Source organism: Anabrus simplex, chromosome 13, assembly GCF_040414725.1.
Source record: "Anabrus simplex isolate iqAnaSimp1 chromosome 13, ASM4041472v1, whole genome shotgun sequence".
NCBI lineage: Eukaryota > Metazoa > Arthropoda > Insecta > Orthoptera > Tettigoniidae > Anabrus > Anabrus simplex.
The window spans coordinates 38276250-38282249 of NC_090277.1; the positions used below are offsets into that span (position 1 = coordinate 38276250).

General features: G+C 43.0%; 1 protein-coding gene across 1 annotated transcript in view; it reads right to left on the bottom strand.

Annotated features, from left to right (window-relative positions):
* LOC136884846 (F-box/LRR-repeat protein fbxl-1) overlaps window positions 1-1088 on the bottom strand; it is a 30784-nt gene extending 29696 nt beyond the window's left edge. Inside the window, exon 1 of the mRNA XM_067157132.2 lies at window positions 968-1088. The gene's annotated coding sequence lies outside the window, so the exon portion shown is untranslated. The remainder of the gene's footprint in view (window positions 1-967) is intronic.
* Window positions 1089-6000: the final 4912 nt, after the last annotated feature.

Here is a 6000-nt window from a genome sequence, read left to right on the forward strand (position 1 = left end):
AAACTGTGCAGCCCTCTTACACTAGCAAGTGGAACTGCATGTTCTGAAACAGCCGGGAAGATAATCTCCCTAAAACTGTTACGTATATACGAGGTGGGAAGATAATATCCCAAAGACCTATAAAGAGTTAACAGAGGAAAGGCTGGAAGACACTGGTGCGGATCTTTAACAGGCACCTAATAAATCACTCATGAATTTAGCACAACAAGTAAGGGTTTCGGTTTCTTCTGCACAGAGAGCTACAAAGCTGTTACACATCAAACCGTACAGGTTTACACGGGCCCATTGTTTAAAACCTGCCGATCCAGCCACAAGAGTGAGATAGTGTGAGTGGTATCTTGCATCATTGAACGCTCGTTTAATCGACCCACAGCTTGTGTTCTTTTCGGATAAAGCCTGGCATCATCACAAAGGTCATGTGAACAGTCATAACACTCGATATTGGTGTGCAGAAAATCCTAATGGTATTTATGAAGTCCCTCATTATGAAGAATGACACTTCCAGCATCTTTTATAAGTTAAGATTTCATATAAGATTGTATACACGCTTAAAGCAGGGTGGCTGCACGCGACATACGTTTGGCTGAGGCAACTGCTGTAGCGCAGAGTACAAACACCACGTGCTCAGTCTGGGTTTATAAGAGAGACCCTGTATTCAATCAATCACAACTGATCTGCATTTGAAGCTGCCCCACCTGGTGGCAGATTCCCTATCTGTTTTTTACCTAGTCTTTTCTTAAATAATACTGATTGAAAAAAGTTATAAAATATTCATAACTCAGTTCGTATATAAACAGCCCCCGTGGATGGTTTGAAAATTGAAACATGACCACTTCAATAGTAATACGACGAGGTTATACAACAGACCGGGAAAATGTAATCATATTAATATGCTCTGTTTCTTAGGTATCCCTTATTCCGTTTTAATGAAAAATGTTCGAAACACTTAACATTCTCATTTACTTACTGCTATCCTGAATCAGTTTTCCGAGAACAATCGTGTCAGCGTCGAAGTCTATGATTGTTTTCAACTTGGGAAAGACAGAATGACAGCAGTCTAGCAAGCATGGATAAACATGGTCATGGCTAACAAAGAGAATAATACATTAATACGGTTACATGTCAAATAGGAATTGCGCGCGCTAATGCACCCAGAGGGATGTACTGAAACACTACCGATAGATGTCTCACGTGTAGTACCCGGTACGCCCGGTATGCACTTGTCGATCGTCTTTTGTTTGTGTGTGTTCTCTTGAATGCTCGAAGTGTGTTTTTAATGGAAGTTACCTAGTTAAATGCTAAAGTTAAAGTTTTAATATATCGTTACGACAACAAAGACGACAAGAAAATTGTGATGCCTGAATATTGCTGTGTCCCAATGTCCCAAAATCAAGGTCGACCGTATTCATACCATCAATTTCCTAAGCAAGATGCTTTCCGTAAAAAGTGGTTGCATGCGATTCGTAGCAAGACCTACGAAATAAAACTGACTCCTAAAAATATGACTCCCGACTTTGGTCTGCTCGAAACATTTTACAGTTGAAGATAATGTCATTACTGAAACTGGCAGTACCTTCTTGAAAGTTAATATGACCTATTTCAATAATTTTAGGCAAAAGACGAAGACTTAAGGAGAACGCTGTACCTTCGATATTTTCATGGTGTGGCACCGGTACATTGGAAATAACTCCGAGAGCAAGAAAATATAGAATTAGGAAAACAGCCATAACACCGTGTGCGATACGGTACCCTGAATCACACAGTGACCTATAATTTGACACTGGAGCACCTTCAATTTCAGACTTCCTGAACAGGAAATAACTCATTACTTCCAAATTTGAAATGTTTATACCGGTATTTGTCTTTTGGTCCGAAACAAAATCCTGAAACTCGTGCGCTACATGGAAATGAAATTCAGTAATACTGGATGTAGCCCCAGGCACTGCTGTCACACCAATGTCGTGCCTTATGTACGCCTATAACCGGCAAAGAAAAGAAAAAATACCGTATTAGGAATGTTTTCAAAATGCTATTTGTACTTTAAGAATTCAATCTTAACAAAAACGCTAAAAGGAAGAGTTACTGCATTTATACCTTACTGGTACCTTTCAATCAACTCTTGCATTTTTCCGGATACTTTTTCGCCCCTTTTCTTTAATTCTGCTTCCAAATCCGCAATCGTCATTGCACTTATACCATTTCCCGTTTTGTTGAAAACATTAGCAGAATATGGTAAGTCCATTTTAATGCATTTAAAGCAAAAGTGTCGTTTCGATGATCGCAAATGTAGGAATACTCCATATAAGTCTCATGTAAAACAATCGATCATCGGAAAGCGCATACCGGGTATTTTTTTACCATTACGCTGCCTAGCGGACAAGTTTTGCGTGATACATCCCTAGTATTGAATGAAATGACTACCAATATATTATAGTTTACATTCATTTCCAAATTATACAACAAAACGAGAGAAAAATTTTAGGCGTGTAAATTTTACAAATATACCAAGATGCCATTGAAACATAATATATCAGTTCCTCAGCCTCGTTATATTGCCAGTGCAAAGGTCTCTTTAAAAATGAAAACGCTAGGAAAACAACAGATAGGTAATCTGTTACCTGGGCGACTGCCCTAAATGCAGATAGTAGTGATTGATTGATTGATTGATTGATTGATTAATTGATTGATTGATTGATTGATTGATTGATTGATTGATTGATTGATTGATTGATTGATTGATTGATTGATTGATTGATTGATTGATTGATTGATTGATTGATTGATTGATTGATTGATTGATTGATTGATTGATTGATTGATTGATTGATTGATTGATTGAAACAGGAATGTTTATTAATGCAGACTTATAGATTAGAAAATACACAAGATCAAAAATTCCCAGGTATCTCCAACAAACAGTCCTTAAATTTCTGGCCCGATAACCATTTACTTAAAAAAGGACGCTGTTGATAACTCGGTCTTGGCATGTTCTCGGAACGGTATCTGCGCTATGACATTCGTCATGCACTTCTTACACAGCAACTGTAAGTTAATAGGTTTTGGGTAGTTTATCAGTTCTCACGGAAACTTGCCCTAGTTATTGATGTATGATGTATTGTCGTCTCTGTCCGATGGTTCTACCAAATACAATAGAGACTCTACTGTATTTGTTTCCACCAAATGGGGGGAGGGGGGTGAGTGCATGCAAAATCGGCAACCATTCCACACCTCCAGACCGTAGTCGACTACAGTTACAAGCCGGAGTCATGTAAGTTTGGCAACGTCCAGTGGAGGCCAAGGTGAGAGCGCGGGATCTATCTGGGTATGCTGCTGTCTAGTGAACTTCGTCTCGTGTTTCGTTTAATTTTTCACGGATAGGTTCGAGTATATATAACAAGATAAGTGATAGAATGAGTATACGTACAGCCTATAAACGAAATGTGAAGGCTAAGCAGGGCAGGGTAGCTCGGTCAGTAAAGCTGGCTTTCTAAGCCCAGCTCAGGCCGTTGGTATTTGAAGGTGCTCAAATACGTCAGCCTCGTGTCGGTAGAGTTACCGGCACGTTAAAGAACTCCTCCAAGACAAAATTCCGGCACCTCGGCGTCTCCCAAAAACCGTAAAAGTAGTTACTGGGACGTTAAATCAATAACGGTATTATTTGTGAAGGTGTGGACTGAATTTGGCTTATTAATAAAATGTTTCATGTATTTGCAGATGCTCAGAAAATGTTGTGTATCCATGTATCGTAACAACTATAGCATTAAAAAAGGTTTTGTTACCTCGTTTAGTTTTTCTTCAGACGAGGATTAAAACAAAAATAGATTTGTCGTTTTAAACGGGATAATTGGAAACCTGGGAAGGATTCAGTCGTATGCATAAACCATGTCACACACGAAATTTTTCAACAGGGGATGACATTTGTGATAGTAAGGTCAACGTAACTATACTACCACCTAAACCTAATGAGCTTCTCCCTGATGCATGTCCAATTGTTTTTCCAAATTTGCCAAAATACACTGACTGACAGTGACAATGCAACACCAAGGAGGAGTGGTTCGAAAGGGATGAAAGTTGGGGAAAAAACAGAGACGGCACGGACGAATAATTGATGTTTATTTCAAACCGATATGCAGGTTACACAATGCGCACGGCATCGACTCAGTAGGATGTAGGACCACCGCGAGCGGCGATGCACGCAGAAACACGTCGAGGTACAGAGTCAATAAGAGTGCGGATGGTGTCCTGAGGGATGGTTCTCCATTCTCTGTCAACCATTTGCCACAGTTGGTCGTCCGTACGAGGCTGGGGCAGAGTTTGCAAACGGCGTCCAATGAGATCCCACACGTGTTCGATTGGTGAGAGATCCGGAGAGTAGGCTGGCCACGGAAGCATCTGTACACCTCGTAGAGCCTGTTGGGAGGTGCGAGCAGTGTGTGGGCGGGCATTATCCTGCTGAAACAGAGCACTGGGCAGCCCCTGAAGGTACGGGAGTGCCACCGGCCGCAGCGCATGCTGCACGTAGCGGTGGGCATTTAACGTGCCTTGAATACGCACTAGAGGTGACGTGGAATCATACGCAATAGCGCCCCAAACCATGGTGCCGCGTTGTCTAGCGGTAGGGCGCTCCACAGTTACTGCCGGATTTGACCTTTCTCCACGCCGACGCCACACTCGTCTGCGGTGACTATCACTGACAGAACAGAAGCGTGACTCATCGGAGAACACGACGTTCCGCCATTCCCTCATCCAAGTCGCTCTAGCCCGGCACCATGCCAGGCGTGCACGTCTATGCTGTGGAGTCAATGGTAGTCTTCTGAGCGGACGCCGGGAGTGCAGGCCTCCTTCAACCAATTGACGGGAATTTGTTCTGGTCGATATTGGAACAGCCAGGGTGTCTTGCACATGCTGAAGAATGGCGGTTGACGTGGCGTGCGGGGCTGCCACCGCTTGGCGGCGGATGCGCCGATCCTCGCGTGCTGACGTCACTCGGGCTGCGCCTGGACCCCTCCCACGTGCCACATGTCCCTGCGCCAACCATCTTCGCCACAGGCGCTGCACCGTGGACACATCCCTATGGGTATCGGCTGCGATTTGACGAAGCGACCAACCTGCCCTTCTCAGCCCGATCACCATACCCCTCGTAAAGTCGTCTGTCTGCTGGAAATGCCTCCGTTGACGGCGGCCTGGCATTCTTAGCTATACACGTGTCCTGTGGCACACGATAACACGTTCTACAATGACTGTCGGCTGAGAAATCACGGTACGAAGTGGGCCATTCGCCAACGCCGTCTCCCATTTATTATTCGCTACGTGCGCAGCACAGCGGCACATTTCACATCATGAGCATACCTCAGTGACGTCAGTCTACCCTGCAATTGGCATAAAGTTCTGACCACTCCTTCTTGGTGTTGCATTTGCTCTGTCAGTCAGTGTATTTGTCATCGAAAGGTGTTAAAAGAAAAGATCCTGAAGGTAGAAGCCTGGAAATGTAGAGTAGGGTAAAAGGAAGATGGATGATATGCCAACTGTAAACAATTTACTCAAAATTCACCAACTAATGAATGTCACTCTATATGTTATGAGGTGTTGGTAAAAGAAATGACATGTTTAGCAGGTGGTCAAGTATCAAAGAGGTCTCAACTAGATGGATACTTATTAAAGTATATAGGAACCACTTCTTGTAGTGTTAGTGTTAAATGTGTACAAATAAATCTACTAAAATGCTTTACAATCTCATAGAGTATCATGAGGTTAGCAGCGAAAGCATACTCTTCGTCCTGCCTCACATTTTTAAGGTAACAATTCGAAATTTGCACTAAAAGGGTCGCGCTGAGTGGCTCAGACGGTTGAGGCGCTGGCCTTCTGACTCCAACTTGGCAGGTTCGATCCTGACTCAGTCCGTTAGTATTTGAAAGTGCTCAAATACGTCAGCCTCGTGTCGGTAGATTTACTGCAACGTAAAGAACCCCTGAGGGACTAAATTCCAGCACCTCGGCTTCT